The 20,250-nt window shown below is 33.2% G+C and overlaps 1 long non-coding RNA gene across 1 annotated transcript; it reads right to left on the reverse strand.

Moving 5' to 3' along the window:
* Positions 1-17,179: 17,179 nt before the first annotated feature.
* On the reverse strand, positions 17,180-18,598 carry LOC147035431 (uncharacterized). The gene is made up of 3 exons (XR_015062136.1): positions 17,842-18,598; positions 17,550-17,744; positions 17,180-17,452 (listed from the first exon to the last, which is right to left on the reverse strand). It is a non-coding gene; the product is annotated as an uncharacterized LOC147035431 (long non-coding RNA).
* Between the last annotated feature and the right edge of the window lie 1,652 nt (positions 18,599-20,250).

Raw genomic sequence — 20,250 nt, forward strand, 5'->3', positions numbered from 1 at the left:
ATTTTCGCATTTTTGGCCAACTTTGAAGTCACGTGACACGAAAACGAAAGCGAATATTGAAAATCCGGCCCGACCAAATTTCGATATTGTCCCATAGATTCATACGCCACAATAAAATTCAAGATCGCTTGAGAAATGGTGGAGGAGATAGAATTTGAAAATCGTCATTTTCGCAACTTCAAAGGCCTCGTAACCTTGACCTTGACCTTCGATGACCTTGAAAGTCATACCATCGTGTACGTCTCATCGACCTCTATCAGGATCACTAATGACCAGATCTCCCGCTTCAACTTCATTGTGGACGGACGGATCGTCACCTCTCCTCTCAACACCAATATTATTAGGTCATGCTCGAAGAGATGACCTAAAAATGCAGCTAAAATGTGAATAAGTTAGATTAACAGAGAAAAATCACATGACTGGGATAAATATTTTTACTCTTTTCCTAATTAACCCTAAATCACTTCAGGGGCAAATTATTTGTTTGAAAGGTTACAAAATAAGTGCAATAGGTTTCACCTCTATGTAATCAGTGGTTCAACTTAAAAATTAAGCTCACCCACTTATCTAAGGAGTTTTAAGGTGCAACTCACTTGGTCAACCACAAGGGAAATGTGAAGACCAAGGATCTTTACCAACAAGTCAGACATAAAGTGGTGGAGAAGCACCGTTCAGGAGAGGGTTATAAGAAGATTTCAAAGTCACTCATTATCCCTTTGAGTACGTTGAAATCTATCATAAAGAAAAGGAAGACGTATCATACCACCGAGACTCCAACCAGATCAGGTTGCCATCCAAACTCAGCAGCTGGACAAGCAGAAAACGGGTTCGGGATGTCACTGTAAATCCAACAATGACTTTGAAAGATCTGCAAGGCTCTATATGTCTGAGATGGGAGTCGGTGTTCATCAATCAATAGTATCCTGTTCCCTTCACAAAGCTGGCCACAGTGGTCAGGTGGCAAGAAAGAAGGCGTTACTGTAAAAAGACATCTACAAGCTCGTATTATAGGGTTTGTGAAAAATCATCTTCATGATACTGCAGGCATGTGAAGAAAAGGTTTGTGCTCAGATGAGACAAAAATTTAACTTTTTGGTCTAAATTCAAACCGTGATGTCTGGCGCGTGCAAGTCTAACACTGCACACCACCCAGTCAACATCATCCTGACTGTCAAGCATGATGGTGACAGCATCATGTTATGGGGCTGCTTTTTATCAACAGGGACTGACAAGCTTGTCAGGATGGAGGGAACAATGGACTGTTTCCATTCCCCCCCCCCCCCACCTCCTCATCGTTGCAATTGTAAATTAGCTCAGGTGTCACCAATCACCTTCAAAATCACACACCAAGTTAATTGGCTTCCACCTGCATTAAATTGTAGTAATTCTGATGATGTCAGAATAAAATCAGTTGTTCCTGTAGGTTTCCTCTGCTGGGTCTTCAATTTCACAGCAAGGACTCAACCATGAGTGCCAAGGAGCTTTCAAAAGACCTCTGAGATAAAGCTGTGGAAAGGCTGAGATCAAGGGATGGTTATAAAAATATTTCAAAGGTCTTGAACATACTGTGGAGCACAGTCCAGCCAATCATTAAGGAATATAAGGTGTATGGTACAATCAAGACCCTGCTAAGATCAAGCTGTCCCTCCAAACTGAATGACTAAGCAAGGAGGAGACTGATCAGAGAGACCACCAAAAGGCTGATGGCAACTTTGAAAGAGCTACAGGCCTTTATGGCAAATACTGGTCACTGTGTGCATGTGACAACAATATCCCAAGTACTCTACAAGTTTGGCCTGTATGGTAGGTTAGTAGGGTAAGAATACTGATTCTGGCTCACTTTTCCCCATGTAAATGAATGGGGGATTTTCAGCGATTCATATTTTTTTCCCTAAAAATAAATCCCCTTTTTATCCCAAGGTATATTTATTTGTCTCCCCTTTTAACTTGGAGGTTGAACCTCATTGAATTGAACACCTGGGGGTTGAACAGCTCACTCATTGAACCGATAAAGATTTGTTCATTCTCAAATTCCTTCAATAGTTTAATTTTCTTTGCACAATAATCCCCATCTAAAATATTGACAAACAAAACATTTGAATCTTTATATTTTTTAAGATATCCCTTTTGTGCCATTACGAAATGATAAACTTCTCTTAATGCTCTCATCTGACCACCTCCTGAGCCACATATCATTTTGAGATTATAGTAAATTGTTTTTTCATTGTTCAATTGATAACCATCAAAGTTTTCAGTCCATTCAAGGATATTCATTTTTTCTTTACATCCTCTAACTTACTAGTTTTTAAATTAATTCGCTTATTTGTTTTATTTACCTTTGTTTTAGTTATTTTTTCAATAAGACTTATTTGATATTTTTCACATTCATTATGTTTTCCATTTATATACCAAGACTGAGATTTTCTCCACTCTTTAGTTTGATTAATACTTGGTTTAACCATTTATATATTGTGAAAAACCACAAGTGTAGCCCTTAAAAACCCTAACCCATCTTCCCATCGTTAAAACATAATCTATTTTATACACTCTATCATACAATATCCATATGGAACACAATCTATTCCATTATCTAAAATAAATCTCTTATCATCAAAGGCTCCTAATGCCTTTTTATTTACTTCTTCACTATATATGTTATGTTTATAACTTCTTATTGTATTCATTTTCCTATATTCTTCTTTCTTATTCATCAAACAATTATAATAATTTCTAAAAGTTATTGATTTCTTTATTACATATTTCTTTATTCCCTTTAACCTCTTATCAATCTGTTCACCATACTTATAAGCATATGCCTTTGCTCTCAATCCAATAAACTCACTCATTACTTTTCCACCCAACTCATCCTTAAACTTACCAATAACCTTTTCATTCTTTTTGGAAAATAACTCACTCTTCTTGCTGAAATTACTTGTATCATATACTCCAATATTTTTCTTCATATCTTCATAAACATCATCAGTTTTTATATCTAGGATAAAACTATCAGTGTCCATATACAACAATGAAACATTTTCGCCATACTCTTTCTTTAAGTCATTATACAAATAATCATACATCAATATCTTTGATAAATCAAGAACTGCTGTTCCAATATAAATTGGTTTATCCATTACAATACTTTCCTTTTTCATATGAATTGCAGAAAAGTTCTCTGAAAAAACCTCTTCTCTCTCAAAACTTGGTTTATTTATCAATCTCGAAGCTTCTTTCCAAGATGTTGCGAATCTAATGTTTTGCCTGTTTCTAACATTTTCCATAGTCTTTCCAAATACAGCATTATTCATTAATTTATAAAAGTCCCCTTCAAATTTTACTTTTGTATTTGCTCTCATATCTGTATTAAATTGAATATACTTTTTCACCCAAGGACTTTGTTTAAATTTTAAAACTCTATGAATTTTAGCTACTCTCAATCCTTCTCTCAAAAACTGTTTTAAGCTTCTCTGATGTAAAACATATCCCTCTTTATCATAGAATGTTGTTAATAACTTTTCTGTTGATTTGCCTTTAATATTAAAACTTTTATGATAATCACTTAACCATTCTTTCTTTGGAGTTTCTTTCTCACATGCAAAAGGAAGATCTTTATGCTTATTATGAAGATCACTCGGGTACCTCAAATCAACTTCAAAATAATAACCTTCTTCTTCGTCATTCAATTCCTCTTGAGAAGAAATAACAATATTCATCAAAGCCTTTTCATAATCCTTTTCTTCCACCCACTCTAATTTACCATAAGGCAGAGATTGAGACATTGCCCATCCATACAAATTATTAGCATCAAAATACATCAAATAATTACTATCTTTTTCACTATCATAATTTGGAAGATATTTATTATTTGCTTTAGCATATCTTTTTGAACATACTTGTGATATTCCACCTCTCTTGGACTTCTCAATCATCAAAAGCATATCCACATCACTGATTAAATCTATATCTTGTTTTGTCATTTTCAACATTGCACTCCAAGCTAAACCAGGAGCTGTGAAATAGTGGGCAGGATCTAATCCATAACAATTTTTATTATGACAGAGTGATCTAAAAGCTTCAAACACATCAGCTAACAATAAAACATCTGTTTTTAGATATAAATCGTGATATTCTCCAAGGTTCTTTATCTTAAATATTTTCCATATTTCTTGTGCGTGTTTATATTCCTTATCACTTATCTCTTCTTCATAAAGGTTATTATAGAAACTTTCTTTTGAAGGAAGTTGTGTTTCTTTAAATCTCATAAATGAATCCATATAATCATAAGGATAAATTCCCTTACTTGTAAGAATTTTCTCTTTACTTTGAATTTCATTCCTTGTTTGAATTTCCTCTCTCGTAAGAATTCCTTCTTTAATCAGAATTTCATCTTTAATCAGAATTTCCTCTTTAGTTCGAATTTTCTTTATAATTAGAATTTCATCTTCAGTTAGAATTTCTTCATTAATTACAGTTTCCTCTTTACTTTGAATTCTCTCTTTAATCTGAATTTCCTCTTTAGTGAGAATTTCCTCTTTTGGAAAGAATGAATTAAGATTTGGAAAAGAGTCCATGGAGCTTAGATTTGATGCGAGGTAGGCTAGTGGTGTTCCCATAAACTTGTAAGAATCTAAAAACCTAATACGAGTTATAGGTTTTGTGAATATCATTTTTGAAAATGAAATATACTTTTGACTTGTGTTTGTTATAGCAGAAATATTCCCTGGTGTTTTTGAAAGTTCATTTATAAATAGATGTGTATCATAGTTGGCGCTGTTGTGAAGAAAGACTGGAATAAAAGAAGGTAATTTATAATTAAGATTACAACAGGAATGAGCGGGACCTCTATATTTACCAGTAAGATGACAATGGTCTCTAACTTTAGACTCCTTAATTTCCCCCTCACAAATATGGCAGATATTGTTCATTCTAAATTCTAATTTTTCTTCTTTGGTTAATTTCATCGGTTCATTTGTTTCTTTCATTAATTTAGTGAGTCTTATACAATCCTTTTCTAATCGTTTTACAAACTCTTGTGAAGCATTTTTTCCACGATAATGTTCAAGTTTGTTATACTTTTCTCCAACAGATGATTTGATATAATAACAGAAACCACAAGGAATATGTTTTTGATATTTATTTGTATATGGTTCTTTTGGATTAGGAGAAGCAGTATTTATCTTTTTAAGGATACATTCAAAATCAGCGTATATCACAAATGGGTGCATGATAGATTTATTATAATCTTCAAAATAAATCTTTTCACCAGGTTTAGGCATTGTAATTACAGCTGATTTATGATTACTACAATATTTTGAATGTTGTTCTAATCGTTCTTTTGTATGAAATGAATTAAGACATCGCTTACAAGGATATATTTTGTTTGCTGTTCTGAATACCTGAGAAGAGATTAATCTTGATAAATTATTGATGTATGTGTAATGTGAATTCTTTCCAACACTAAAATATAAAAGGTCAATGTGTGTTTCTTCATTTTTATAGTTGTTTGAAATTTTTAATATTTGAACTTTGTTTGTATCCGTTAATCCATATACATTAATAGAAAGATTATTCTTTTTCTCAAATTTAGGAATATCTGTTAATGGCATTGGGAATTTAAAATCTTTAATGTCCAAGGTATTCTCATATTTCATATATTGTTTTACTCTTTCTGAATTACATTTTGGTGGATGTAAGTGAGCAAGAACAGACCAGAGAAAACATTTATTATCATTGTTCTTAATATTAACAACTGCCTTCTTTAGTTTTATTTCTTTTGGTAATTCAATATAAGAAGAAGCTTTAAGAGGGTTTGATTTTAGAATGTGTATATCTAAAAAGATGATTTTTTAATATTGAATCCACTTCCTACCACTGTATTATCAACATCCTCCTCTTGTCTTGATAGTTCTTCATAAACCCCACTATTCAAAAAATCTTGAAATGATGTTATAAAATGAAGATCTGTTCTCATATAAGGAGTTTGTTCTTCATCTTGTCTTTTCATATTCATTTTCACTCCCATATAAAACTTTAAAGTTTTTATTTCTTTTAATGTCTTTTTAATAAATTTTTCAACATCGGGTTTCACTATTTCAATTGATTCAGCTATTGATGATGGACTGGGTTCTCCAAATTGAAAAATCCTTATTTTTATATGCCCTTTAAATGCCTCATCAGTGTTTTTAATATAATAGTCTCCCTTTACTTTAAACTCATTTTTCTTGTGTTTTTGTGATTGAAGATGTTGATTATAACTACTCTTCAAAACATCCTTTGAACAGATATCACAATGTTTTCTTTCCAACTCAAGAGGAGATATTTGATGAAATAGATTAAATGTGTGTTTGTTGGTTCGGAGGTGTTTTCTATAATGTTTATATTCGTGATTACAAACATCGCAGTACGTTGTATTCACCATATTTATAGAATAAAACTTTGCTTAAACTAAAATTTTCTTGATGAAAATTTCGTTTAATTTATAGGTGAATCTGTGCTTAAAAACATTTTATCCTCCAACTTTTTCACTTAATAAATACAATGTTTCAAGACACAAAAGACAAGTTTCAATCAATCTCTTCATCTGTTAAAGATACTGAGAAATATGTCAAGGATGTAAAATTGAACAAAGATAAATATAACAACTATTGGATAAAAACTATTATGGTAAATAATATGAGTTCTTCAATTTCCTTCAGTGGAAGGGCTTTTAGTATACCTGGTAGAACATCAATTAAAGTATCTCTAACAAAAGTTTCTCCTCTCCTTCTAGTAATATATTCAAAACTAGAAAAAGCAATGAAACAAGAAAAAGTATCAAAGAACAAAAACCTTATGGATGAAGCTTTAGAAAGAAAAGATAAGACCATCTGTAATATGCAAGGAGAAATTTGTATTTTTTTCAACAACCCTAAAGATGTAAATCTTGATGAAATAAAGGATGTTAATATATCAGGTGAAATGACATTTCGTTCAATAGTAGTTAACGATAATTTTAAAATTACCTTTAATATAAAAAATGTTGTCGTTGAATCTGATAATGAAAAAAAGTATATCGATATCGATGGTAATATACAACTGAAAGTATAGATGAATTTCAGTTTAAGTAAAGTTTTACTTTATAAATATGCTAGACTTTCCTGATTCTCCATATGACAAATTTGAGAATTGTCCTGCGTGTGAAAGACAGGGATTAAACACAGAGTCAAAAGCCTATAAACAATGTATATTCTGTGATTATCTTCTAATTAATGATAATAAAAAATATAAAAAGGAAAATAATTCTTTTAGATTTACACCAAAAATGAATTACTTTACAAGATTGATTAGAGAAATGAATGTAAAGTATGAGGATGATAACACACCTTTCCTTACAAGGGAAGAAACTGAACGTATAAGAGAAATGTTCAAAGGATTGTTGTTGTATATTATTCATGGATGTAATTTTCAGGGAAATATCAACACAAGATATTGTATAAATAAAATAATGGATTATCTTGAAATTAAACCTGAACTTAGGATAAAATATAGAGTTTCTAAAAAAGCCAATAATAAATTAAATAACCTGTTTTTCAAATATATAAATGAATGATTTTTTACCTATTTGGGAAAATAAGATAAAATTTAACAACCATAAAAATCTCCCAAATTCATTAAGATGTCTCATAGTTGGTTCAAGTGGATGTGGAAAAACCTGCTTACTTTTAAAAATGCTCCTCACTCCCAACTTTTTAGATTATGATAATTTAATAATTTTCACAAAGTCGAGTTTTCAACCAGAGTATCAACTACTCTCACAAGGTTTTAATGCTGGTCTTCAAAAAGAAGATATAATAGGTTTATTTAAACGTCAAAAAAACCTAAATGATTATAACATTGAAGATATAATTCAACTATTTTGTGATACACAGAGATGTAAAAAGAAATCAAATCTTATAACTTGTATTCTTAGTGATAATACGGATGATATACCGTCTCCCCAAGATTTGGATAAATCAAAAAAGAACCTCGTTATCTTTGATGATTGTGTTAATGAGAGAAACCAAACGGTAATGGACAGCTACTACACAAGAGGGAGACATTCTTCTTGTAATTGTATTTATCTTAGTCAATCGTACTTTCAACTTCCTCGTCGTTCCATCAGAAACAATGCTAATACTTTTATTTTATTCAAGTTAAATTCAATAGATATCAATAATTTTTGGAGAGATAATTGTTCTACATTATGTAGTAAAAAGAAATTTGAGGATTATATGAAGCACACGACTGAAAAATATAAATATATTGTTGTGAAACAAGATGAGATATTAAGGGATATATTTTTTGTTTTATAAACAATTACATATATAAATGACAACTATTATTATAAATCTTGTGGGTAAATCTGCTTCTGGAAAAAACTTTCATAAATCAAGGTTCTTGTGTAGTACAAATGAGAATATTGTAAATTTACTTAAAAAACACCCCGTGATACGCATTGTATCAACAACAACTAGAGCAATAAGACCTGGAGAAGTAAAAGGTGAAGATTATCACTATATTTCAGTGGAGGAACATATGCGATTGAGGAATGAAGGACAAATATTTGAGGAGGTTTCTCTTGGTACAACAAAATATTCACATTGTAAGAGTGAGTTAAAGAAACTAAAATCTGGTGGTGTTGGGATATTAGAAACTAATCCAGAAGGAACGAGACAAATTATTAAATATCTGAGCGGAGTGAAGATTTTATCATTCGGTTTTGATGTTGATGAAGAAACTCAACACAAACGTATGAAAAGCAGAGATGCAAGGATTAGTGAAGAAGAAATTACAACTCGCATTAATGTTAATAAAGAATTTGATGAAATATTTAAAGAAAAGGATTTATTTGAACACATCTACTTGAATGATGAAGAAAAGGAAAATTTCCCTGTTGATCTTTACAATTCATTAAATGATATTTTACAATAAATAAATGGATACAAAAGAAAGAGCAAGAAGATTTAAGGAACATCAAGAGTTGGTTTCAAAAGTTGTAAAACAACAGGAAGACATAAAGAAGAAACGCAGACAGAAACTAACGGGCGAAGAAGCATTTGAAAAAAAACAAGAGAAATTTTTTAAACCACTTTTAAAAACTTCCCAAGAAAAAATGAAAGATGTTTCCACAGTTCCCAGAGTAGAATATACTCCTAGAAAGCTTCAAATGTTAAAAGATTTCAGTCAAATGACGGAGGAAGAATTAGAGCATATTGGAGAATTAGAACATGATGAAGGTTTATTTCAACAACTGGAAGAGATTAATCAACCCCCTGATTATATTGTGAATGCTGTTCAAAACAATGAATATTCAGCAGATTCAAAAACCAAAGCAGGACTCATTCCAACAGAACAACCAGCAATATTTCATCTTGTTCAAGAAAAGGTATTGATATTTAATGATGAATTAAGGTTCTTAAGTTCTGCTCAACCCCCTGTTAAACTAACTCCGAGATTAATGTTTCTTCTCACAAAAGATGGAAGGCAAGGTTCAACTGTGAGGGATGAATCAAAGTATATTGATAAACCATTGGATATGGAAAATAATGATGATAGAGTATATATTGATTTGCTGAACACTCTAAATTATAAGGTTATTCTTTCTGGTATAAGTAGGAAGAATGAGAAGGAGAAACACATTATTCAGGCTTTAAGTATCCTTGGTTCAGGTATTAGTTTTCTTCCAAATGACCCATCGCAATTAGTTAATAGACTGTTATTGTTGTTCGGCAGTAAGAAGGCTGGAAATAACAATTGTTTTAATGAAGCATCAGCCATTTTAGACCAGTTGATGAACATGAAAATAATTAATAAATCTCAATATAAAGACATTTTATCTCATATTAAATAAGATGAGAAGCACAATCCTGAGTTTTAATTTCACAACAAGCGACCACACATCTTCATTCCCATACCCACTACAACTTGACACAACAAAAGAATATGAGGCATCTTTATTGTCCATGGAGACTTATAATACCTTATTTAATATAACCGAGAAAAATGACAAGTTTAGTTATAATCCGGGAAGTGGATACAAAACGATAACAGTCTCACCCGGAGCATACGAGATTTCTCAAATATCTTCCGAAATTGCTCGTCTTATGAAAGAACAGGGTGATGAACCAAAAAATATTGTTATAAACATTCAAAAACATACTTCAAAATCAACGATTAAAGTTAAAAATAACTACAAGGTTGATTTCACAATTGATAATTCATTTAGAGAGTTATTAGGTTTCTCCTCAAAAAGATTGAAACTAATGGGACGTTTTACAGTGATAATGTCATTCAAATATCCTCAGGAATAAATTCGGTGTTAATTCACTGTGATTTGATTGATGGTGCTTATAATGATGGATTAAAAACAAATACAATATTTTCATTCAGCGCATACTCAACCCCAATTGGTTATAAATTCAATATGGAGCCTAAAAATTTGGTTTATCTACCTGTGTCAGGAAAAACCATACACAGAGTAAATTTTAGGATAACCGACCAAGATAATCGTGTGATCTCTTTTAATGGAGAAGTTATATCCATCAGAATTCACCTACGTGAAGTTTTTCAATAAATAAATACGATGGTTATTGTGAAGAAGCACGAGTTGGGAAAATATAAAATAATTACAGGGGATGGGATGTTCCTTTCCCCGTACTACAAGGGTGAAGGTATGTATCTTGGTAGAGGATACTATAAACCTAAGAGACAAAGGGGTGTCGGACATCAATTTAGAGGAGATGGGATAATTGATACTCTCATGGGTATTGGTTCAACTATTCTTAAACATAAAGACCTAATTGGTTCAACTGCTTCTGCTGTGGGAAATGTAGCAGGTGCTGTAAAGAGTATAAAAGATGCTCAGAAAGAATCTCATAAATTACAAGCAATAAAAGAAATTAAGAAAGGTAAAACTCAGTTGTCCCCCAAAGAACGACAGAAAATAATTCAAATACTTGGATCAGGGTTTCAAAAGTTTTAACATCTTTTTTCCTAAATAAATACAAGTATGGAAGCAATTGATAGTATCTATGATTTGGATGATACTATTATTATCTCAAACTCCACTAAAAAAGAAGATTACTTCAAGGTAAATGCAATAACTGGAACAGACTGGAATACAAATGGTACAAAAAGTTTTGAAATAAATAATCAACAAACCTATTTGAATCTCTCCGAAAGTTTCTTGTTGTGTAAATTTAAATTCACTAAGGCTGGGAATAACACAAACGCTACACTTGTAAATGATTTCTTCTGGAAAATGTTTGATAGTGTGCGATTGTATATTGGAACACAAGAAGTTGAAGCGGTTGATTATGTCTCTGCTGTATCTGAAATGATGAAATTTACACTCTATACATTCAGTGATAGAATGGGAAAGGGGTCTGTCGAAGGTTTTATTCCTGATATGTCAACGGGAACAAACACAGACCCTGGATATATTCAAAGGAAAGGAATGTATAATGATGATACAAAAGCAGAAAATAGTTTTACTGTGGCAGTTCCTCTTAAAGGTATATTTGGATTTTGTGATTATGATAAAGTTCTGTATGGTCTTAAAATTAGATTTCAACTACAAAGGAATGATAATGAAAATAGATTGCTTTTTGGTGTTGGTAATGCTTTTGGTGATCAGAATAAATTTGTAATTGAGGAGATGAGTTGGTATATCAGTGAATATACTCCTAATCTTAAAACAGAAGAGATGTTGAATCGAAGACTTAACTCAAAAAAACCACTCAGTGTATCATACCTCAAAAGAAGATGTCAACACGTTAAACTCAATCAAACTACTTACACGTGGAATTTGGGTGTTCTGGAAGGAAAGCCACGATATCTGTGGATGATTTTTAAAAAGCCAGATGGTGATACTGCGACTGATAAGAATAATGCATTGAGTGATAATGCTAAGGTGAAACAACTTCGCGTTTCTCTAGATGGAACATTTTATCCACGAGATAGATTGGAAATTAATTGGGAAAAAAATGATTTTGCTGAAGCATACAAGTCTTACCAAAAGGTGTGTGAAAGTAATGGAAATAAAGAACCTATTTTGGATATGACAGCATTTAAAAGTTTGTATACAATCTATACGTTTGACCTGAGCGCTCAAAAAGAAACTATAAAGTCTAATCGAGTGGATACTTCCCTATACATTGAAAGAGGAGAGAGTGAAGAAGTTGATACATATTGTTTGCTTTTGGAAGAAACAGAATTGCAGATTAATACAGATAATGGTGTGATGATTAGTCTCACATAATTTTTTTGTTAAATAAATGAGTGGCAAAGTACCAACTGGGGTATATGTTAATCAAATCAATCTTCATAAACTATCATCTTGTGTTCAAAATCAAAAGCCTTGTACGATTAACGTTAATACAATTCAGAGAAAAGGAGCAGTAAGAATTGATGTTTTGCTCACAAGAGAACAGGTTAAAATCTTGAATGACACTGGCTCACTTAAAATTAAAATGACAAAACCAATGTTGAAAAAATATTCAATAAGAGAGACGAGTGGAGGATTTCTCCCATTTCTAATTCCTTTATTTGCTGGTTTAAGTGCGGTTGGAGCATTGACGGGTGGTATTTCAACAGCGGTCAAAACTGCCAACGAAAGGAAGGCTCAACTCCAGGCTCAAAAAGAATTGGAAAGACATAACAAAGAGTTGGAGAAACAAATTAGTGGAAGTGGTGTAATTGTAGATTTTGCTGAAAAACTTGAAGGTCTGCCTGATAAAGCGAGATTGTTAGTTGGAGATATGCTTTCTTCTATAGCACAAGCAGGTGTAAAATTAACGAAAAGAGGTAATGGATTATATCTTTCTAATAAATAAATGAGCATTGATGAGTGGTTGAAAGAATTTGGAAAGAATACAACATCAAATTTACAACTTGCCAAATATTGTAAGAAATTAAAAATTCATAATGTGGTTATTTGTATGAGAGATGAATTAACAAATGTGTCGAAACATACAAAGAATATTATTATGAACTTAGAAGATAATGATGGGAACGGTTCTCATTGGGTTTGTATTTTTAATAGTCAAGACAAATATTATTTTGATAGTTTTGGTCTTCCACCACCTGTTGAAGTCATAAAATTCTTACAGAATGGTGTTTATCAAACATTTCAAGTCCAAGAATTAAATTCCAAGTGTTGTGGTCAATTATGTCTATATGTGTTATTTCAACTCAACAAAAATAAAAAATTTTATGATATTATTTTTAATCTAATATAAATGACTTATGTTGGTAAAGATGGTTCTATCTTTGGTGTATCTCAAGAACTGGATATTGATTTATCAAATTATTACACAAAGGCACAGGCTGAACGACATAAATATAATATAAACAAAAATATTAACATGAAAAATGCTTATAAATTAAAAAATTATCCAAGCCCGACTGACGCGAATGACTTGGTGAGATTAAGCGATTTATCACAATATATATACTTAAATAAAACGGCTGTGTATTTTAAAGATACAGAAGTGTTGATATTATCTCCAGGTCATACAGAATTCACAGTTCGAATTAAAATAAATTTTTATAAAGAAGGGCGTATCGTTTGTATGAGAATAGAACAATGGGGGTATGATATGAATGATTTAGGGTATAATTGGTCATTTAAAATTAACCTCGAAGACCTGGAACAATTAAATCAGTCTCGTAAGGAAGAATATTATCCACTTGGTATCGAGAATGAGTTTTGTGGAGCCACGATTAGTAAACAACAAATAAAAGAATTTAATAAGGGTAAATATAATAATGGTTTTGCCCTTGTTTATCTCATGAAAACAGAAAAAACAGGATTATATATAATAAGTAAGGAAATACAAAATGATTTAACTATGGGAAGATGGGGAGGTGTTTCGTGCCATAATATTATTCTAACATATATTTCTAATACATAAATGACAGCAAGAAGGCTTCAAGAAAATTATCATTTCTGTGTTCAAGCATACCTTCAAGAAAAGGGTATTCGGTATTTTAATAAATATGTTCTACAACATAAGAATGAGGTATTTTCAATAAAAGATTGGCATTATGCTGATGTTGATAAACCGACAACTTTAGATTTAATTAGAATGTTAAATAATGAAAAAATTATAAGGTTAAGAAAAGGTAAGGCTCTTTTAGAAATTCAAAAGAAATTTTATTGGTTTCCTGTTGTAAAAAAAATTATTTTAGATACAGGAATAACAAGAAATCCTGATGAATATATGTATAATATTCTATGGGGTGTAAACGATTCAAGTATAGTAAGGGATGAGGAAGGAGTTGAAGAAGAGAGGGAGAGGAGGAAAAGGAGAAGGAGGAGAGAGAGAAGGAGGAAAGAGAGAATAGAGAGAGGGAGGAAAGAGAGAAGAGAGAGAAGGAGGAAAAGGAGAAGAGAGAGAAGGAGAAGAAAGAGAAGGAGGAAAAGGAGAAGAGAGAGAGGGAGGAAAGAGAGAGAATGAATAAATATCAAAATATGGAAACCAGTGAGATTCAAAAAGATTGGTGGTATTACAGAAAATAACTCAACCCACCGAGGAGGAAAACAAAGAATTGACAAGTCTATTTGCAATACTTTCGACAAGACTATTAGCATCGACAAGATATGGATTTTAATTCAAGTTTTTTCTTAAATAAATGGAGGAGAGAGTGAAGGCATTTCTAAGGATTCTTTATGTTTTAAAAATTAAGATTCAAATGTGCATGTTGGAAACTAAAAAGGTTTTTGCACTCTGCAGGAATTTTTCTCATAAATAAATGAGTTATTGTCTCAAATGTAAAAAGAAAACTAATACTAAAAATATTTCATATATTAAAAGTAAAAATAACAGGGTTATACAAAAAGGTATATGTTCGGTGTGTGGTTCAAAAAAAAATCAATTTATCTCCAAACACAAACTCGGAGGAGATATACAAAAGTTTTTATCAGGAAGTAAATTTACAACTACTGGAATACCAGGGGAATTACATCTTCCAGGTTATTCTTTCTGTGGTCCAGGCACAAACTTAGATAAAAGATTAGATGAGGCAGACAATCCTAAATCCTGGAGTAAACCAATCAATAGAGTTGATGAAGTGTGCATGAGACACGATATTGATTATGGGAATACCACAACGTTGGAAGAAAAGCATGAAGCCGATAGAGAAATGTTGTATAATTTGTCTCTGATACAAAATCCAACCTTGAGAGAAAAAGTTGATAGGTTCATCGTGAAGAAGATGATTAGTGCTAAATTGAAACTTGGACTTGGAAATTCAAAAAACTTATAGGCTCTAATGATGCCATTAAGACTGAAGAGCAATTAGCTGATGAATTACATAAACCAATATTCACAAAGTTTCAGAGAAGGAAAGTTTATTCCAAGGAAGTTGATTATATCTGGTCTGCTGATTTGATTGAACTCAATAATGATAAGGGGTACAAGTATGCTTTAACCGTTATTGATTTGAGGAGTAGATATGCGTGGGTTGTCCCTTTAAAAAACAAAACAGGTAATACTCTTATGTTAGCTTTTCAACAGATATTTAATAAAAGTAAGAGAAAACCTAAGAAATTGTGGACTGATGAGGGTAGAGAGTTTTATAACAAGACATTTATGAATTTTCTAAAAATAACAGTATTACATTATACAGTACCTTTAATGAAGGGAAGGCAGTTGTTGTTGAACGTTTTAATCGTACCTTAAAAGAGAGACTATATAAAAAATTCACACAACTCGGTTCACAACAATGGTCATCTTTTATTCAGGATATTGTGGATAAGTATAATGACACGATTCACACGTCAACGAATATGAAGCCATCAGAAACATTTACAAAATTAAAATATGAAAAAGAGATTAATGTCAGAAAACCTAAGTTCAAAGTTGGTGATATCGTAAGAATATATAGGTGGAAATCTCATTTTGAAAAGGGTTTTACTGAACGATGGACGAAAGAACTTTTTAAAATTGTTGATGTAATAGATACAGTTCCTTGGACTTATAAAATATATGATTTGGAAGGGGAAGAGATTTTAGGTTCATTTTATTCACAGGAATTACAAAAGACAAAACTAAGCAGATAATACACCTTTGTGGACACTAGAGGGACAAGTCCGAGGTGTATAACAGTATATAATGTGTGTCAAGGGGGACGTTCTTAGATCTGTGAACCCCAAACACAGAATCCTCAACTGAATAGTCAAGGCTTAACTTTTGTTTGTGTGTGTGTGTGTGTGTGCAATGGGAGCAATAGGTTGGCGCTTCACTCCCTCCTACTATACACCGTTGTGGACACTCGAGGGCCAAGTCCGAGGTGTATAACAGTATATAATGTGTGTCAAGGGGGACGTTCTTAGATCTGTGAACCCCAAACACAGAATCCTCAACTGAAGTCAAGGCTTAACTTTGTTTGTTGGTGTGTATGTGTGTGTGTCCCAACCCTCACATTCAAAATCTCAACCCCAACCCTCACATTCAAAATCTCAACCCCAACTCAATCCTCACCCAACACAGTCTTTTTCAAAATGAGATTTCCACCTATATATATATATATATATTTTACGTTTTTTTTTTTTTTTTCTTCCAATTCTGTCTTTTAAGGCTTTCAGGTTTGATGACATAGAAAGAGGGAGTAAGAACTTTCTTGATAGGTTTAGATCCTAAAGAGTGATAGCAACTCCAAAAGTCTCCAAAATATAAATAAATAAAATAATAATAATAATAAATAAATAAATAAATAAATAAAAGCCCCCAAAAAAGTTTCAAGTGTCCAACATAAACCCAACTTTCCAAGTCTTCAAGGTATAACCACATTCCCGTTGAGTTTCCAAGATATGTATCACATTGTGAGTTATCAATCCAGAACCCACATTTCAAGTATTCAAAGTAAAACCAACTTACAAAGTCTCTTAAGGATAACTCATTTACTGATTTTTTCAAAATTTGTGAGTCTCCAAGGTAGGACCCATATTTAGAACCATCTTGGCAGAACCCTTTTCCTGAGTCTCCAAGGTAGTTATTTAAACCATCAAGGCAGAACTCATTTCTTGATTTTTTCAAAATTTGTGAGTCTCCAAGGTAGGCCCCATATTTAGAACCATCTTGGCAGAACCCTTTTCCTGAGTCTCCAAGGTAGTTATTTAAACCATCAAGGCAGAACTCATTTCTTGATTTTTCAAAATTTGTGAGTCTCCAAGGTAAAACTTGTATTCTGGCTCATCAAGGTATAACTTGTTCAGTGGGTATTGTCTTGATAACTCACAATGAGTACTATTGCTGTAAAACTCTTTTTCAGGATTTTGCTGGTCTCCAAGGTATAACTCTTTGGTTGGGTCATCAAGGACGAACTCGTTCTGTGGGTCTTGGTCGCTCATAAGGTCTTCAACCAAGCCAACAATTTCGCCCCAAGTTGTAGCAAAAACAGTATTTTCATTTCGTATTTCAGACACAATTTCCTGTGAGAGAAAATAATAATGTATTAATTAAGTTATTTAATTATTAAATGAGTATGCTTCAATCAAAGTTTGAAAATAGGAAAATAAAAAATCTTACCTCAATAGATAAGAGGTTTGAATCCAGTTCATCAACTTGAAGGTTTAGTTCCATACAAGACAGAGAGTTCCAAGGAACACCAAAGTCATCCCACTCAAGGTCTTGGTCGCTCATAAGGTCTTCAACCAAGCCAACAATTTCCCCCCAAGTTGTAGCAAAAGCAGTATTTTCATTTCGTATTTCAGACACAATTTCCTGTGAGAGAAAATAATAATGTATTAATTAAGTTATTTAATTATTAAATGAGTATGCTTCAATCAAAGTTTGAAAATAGGAAAATAAAAAATCTTACCTCAATAGATAAGAGGTTTGAATCCAGTTCATCAACTTGAAGGTTTAGTTCCATAGAAGACAGAGAGTTCGAGACAAGCACACAAAACACCATTGCCAGCAAAAACAAATGTTTAAAATGGAGCCTGGGTTTGAAGCTTTTATAGAGAAAGACTGGTGGGTGTGGTTTCCTTTGGAAATTCCCTGGGCAAGCCTAGGCAAGCCTTCATTGGGAAATTTTTCAAAACCATAACATCCTGTAATTTTCTAGTGATTTCTTTGTGAGTCAGAGATGAACTGGAAATGATGTAAGAGTGGGCGGGGCTTAGCAAAAGTAGGCGGGGCTTAAAGAAAAGTGGGCGGGGCTTAACAAAAAATAACCTGTGGCTCAGGAGGTGGTCAAACAAGAGCATTAAGAGAAGTTTATCATTTCGTAATGGCACAAATGGGATATCTTAAAAAATATAAAGATTCAAATGTTTTGTTTGTCAATATTTTAGATGGGGATTATTGTGCAAAGAAAATTAAACTATTGAAGGAATTTGAGAATGAACAAATCTTTATAGGTTCAATGAGTGAGCTGTTCAACCCCCAGGTGTTCAATTCAATGAGGTTCAACCTCCAAGTTAAAAGGGGAGACAAATAAATATACCTTGGGATAAAAAGGGGATTTATTTTTAGGGAAAAAAATTATGAATCGCTGAAAATCCCCCATTCATTTACATGGGGAAAAGTGAGCCAGAATCAGTATTCTTACCCTACTTAGGTTGGCAAGAAGAAAGCCAGGTCCTCAAAATAGCCCACGAGTCTCGTTTGAGGTATGCAAAAAGCACTTCAGAGATTCTGAAGCCATGTGGCCAAAAGTTTTGTGGTCTGACGAAACCATGATGCAACTTTTTGGCCTAAATACAAAACGTTACATTTGGCACAAACCCAACACGGCACATCACACAAAGAACACCATCCCTACTGTGAAGAATGGTGGTGGCAGCATCATGTTATGGGGATGTTTCTCATCAACAGGGACTGGGGTACTTGTCAGGATAGAAGGGAAAATGGATGGAGCAAAATACAGAAAAATCCGAGAGGAAAATCTGCTGCCCTCTGCAAGAAAGTTGAAATTGGGACCAAAGTTCACCTTTCAGCATGACAACGACCCGGAACACCCAGCCAACGCTACACTGGAGCGGCTAAGAAACAAAATGATAAATGTCCTTGAGTGGCCCAATCAGAGCCCCGACCTAAATCCAATCGAAAATTTGTGGTACGTTTTGAAGATTGCTGTCCATCAATGCACCCCATGCAACTTGACTGAACTTGAACAGTTTTGTTCAGAAGAATGAGCAAATGTTGCCCAATCAAGGTGTGTAAAGTTGGTAGAGACCTATCCCAACAGACTCACAGCTGTAATTGCTGTCAAAGGTGCTTCCACAAAGTATTAACTGAGGAGGGTGGACACTTATCCAACCAAGATATTCTCGTTTTATATTTTTAATTGGTTCACGAGCTACAGCCATAGTGACCACTATATTCGTTATGTATGTGTGTGTTGGGTAGTCGATCTAGTCGAAAAAAAAAAAATTAATTTGTTCTTCCCTTATTATCACTTTTTCCGTCGAAATGTTTGTCTGTCTGTCTGTCCTCTGTTCGGTTCAGTGCTCCGTCAATACAATGGCGATTTCGATGAAACTTGGTTGGTAGGTTCATACCATGAGCTAGTTGTGTGCAAATGAGAACCGTTGCTGTGGGCACCACCGTTACCTAGCAACGGGACTTTGAATTTTTTTTAAAATCATAAAAAAATAATTTTTTCGAAAATCAAAAATCGAGCCACGAGTGACTGTTGGCAGTACATTCAGCCATATTGTCAAAAATTTCCAGCCGGATCCTATGAAAACTGTCGGAGAAGATAGACTTTGAATGAACCCTGGTCGAAAACAATAAAAAAACGAAGTTCGTTATATCTCAGAGACGATGAGTCAGATATACATGAAACTGGTATGGTAGGTTCATGGTATGTCCTAGTTACGTGTGAGAAAGAACCGTTGCTATGGACCCCTCCGTTGCCAAGCAACAGCCGAAAAAAACTCTAAATGTGGGGGTATTTTCACGAAAAAACAATCTGCAGCATTCACCCTTGAAGCTAGAATCATGAATTTTCATGTGCTTAATCCTCAGGTCATTCCCCATCGAACGGGCCCATCGCGTCAGGTTCTATTGGGTAGTCGACTACCCATTTCCACCTACCGGCTTGTCTGTCTGTGTGTCTGTCTGTCCAGAGCATAACTCTGTGGACTTTGATCCTATCTTGATGAAACTTGGTTATGTGTTCGATATCAATGTCTAGTTGTGTTTTCCTGGATGAGGGCATGCTGTGCCCATTGTGGGCGGAGCCACGCTCAAAAAATAGCCATTTTTAGGGGTAGTCGGA

The sequence above is a fragment of the Eptatretus burgeri genome, chromosome 1 (genome assembly GCF_056783735.1).
Source record: "Eptatretus burgeri isolate ZD-2024b chromosome 1, Ebu_testis_v1, whole genome shotgun sequence".
NCBI lineage: Eukaryota > Metazoa > Chordata > Myxini > Myxiniformes > Myxinidae > Eptatretus > Eptatretus burgeri.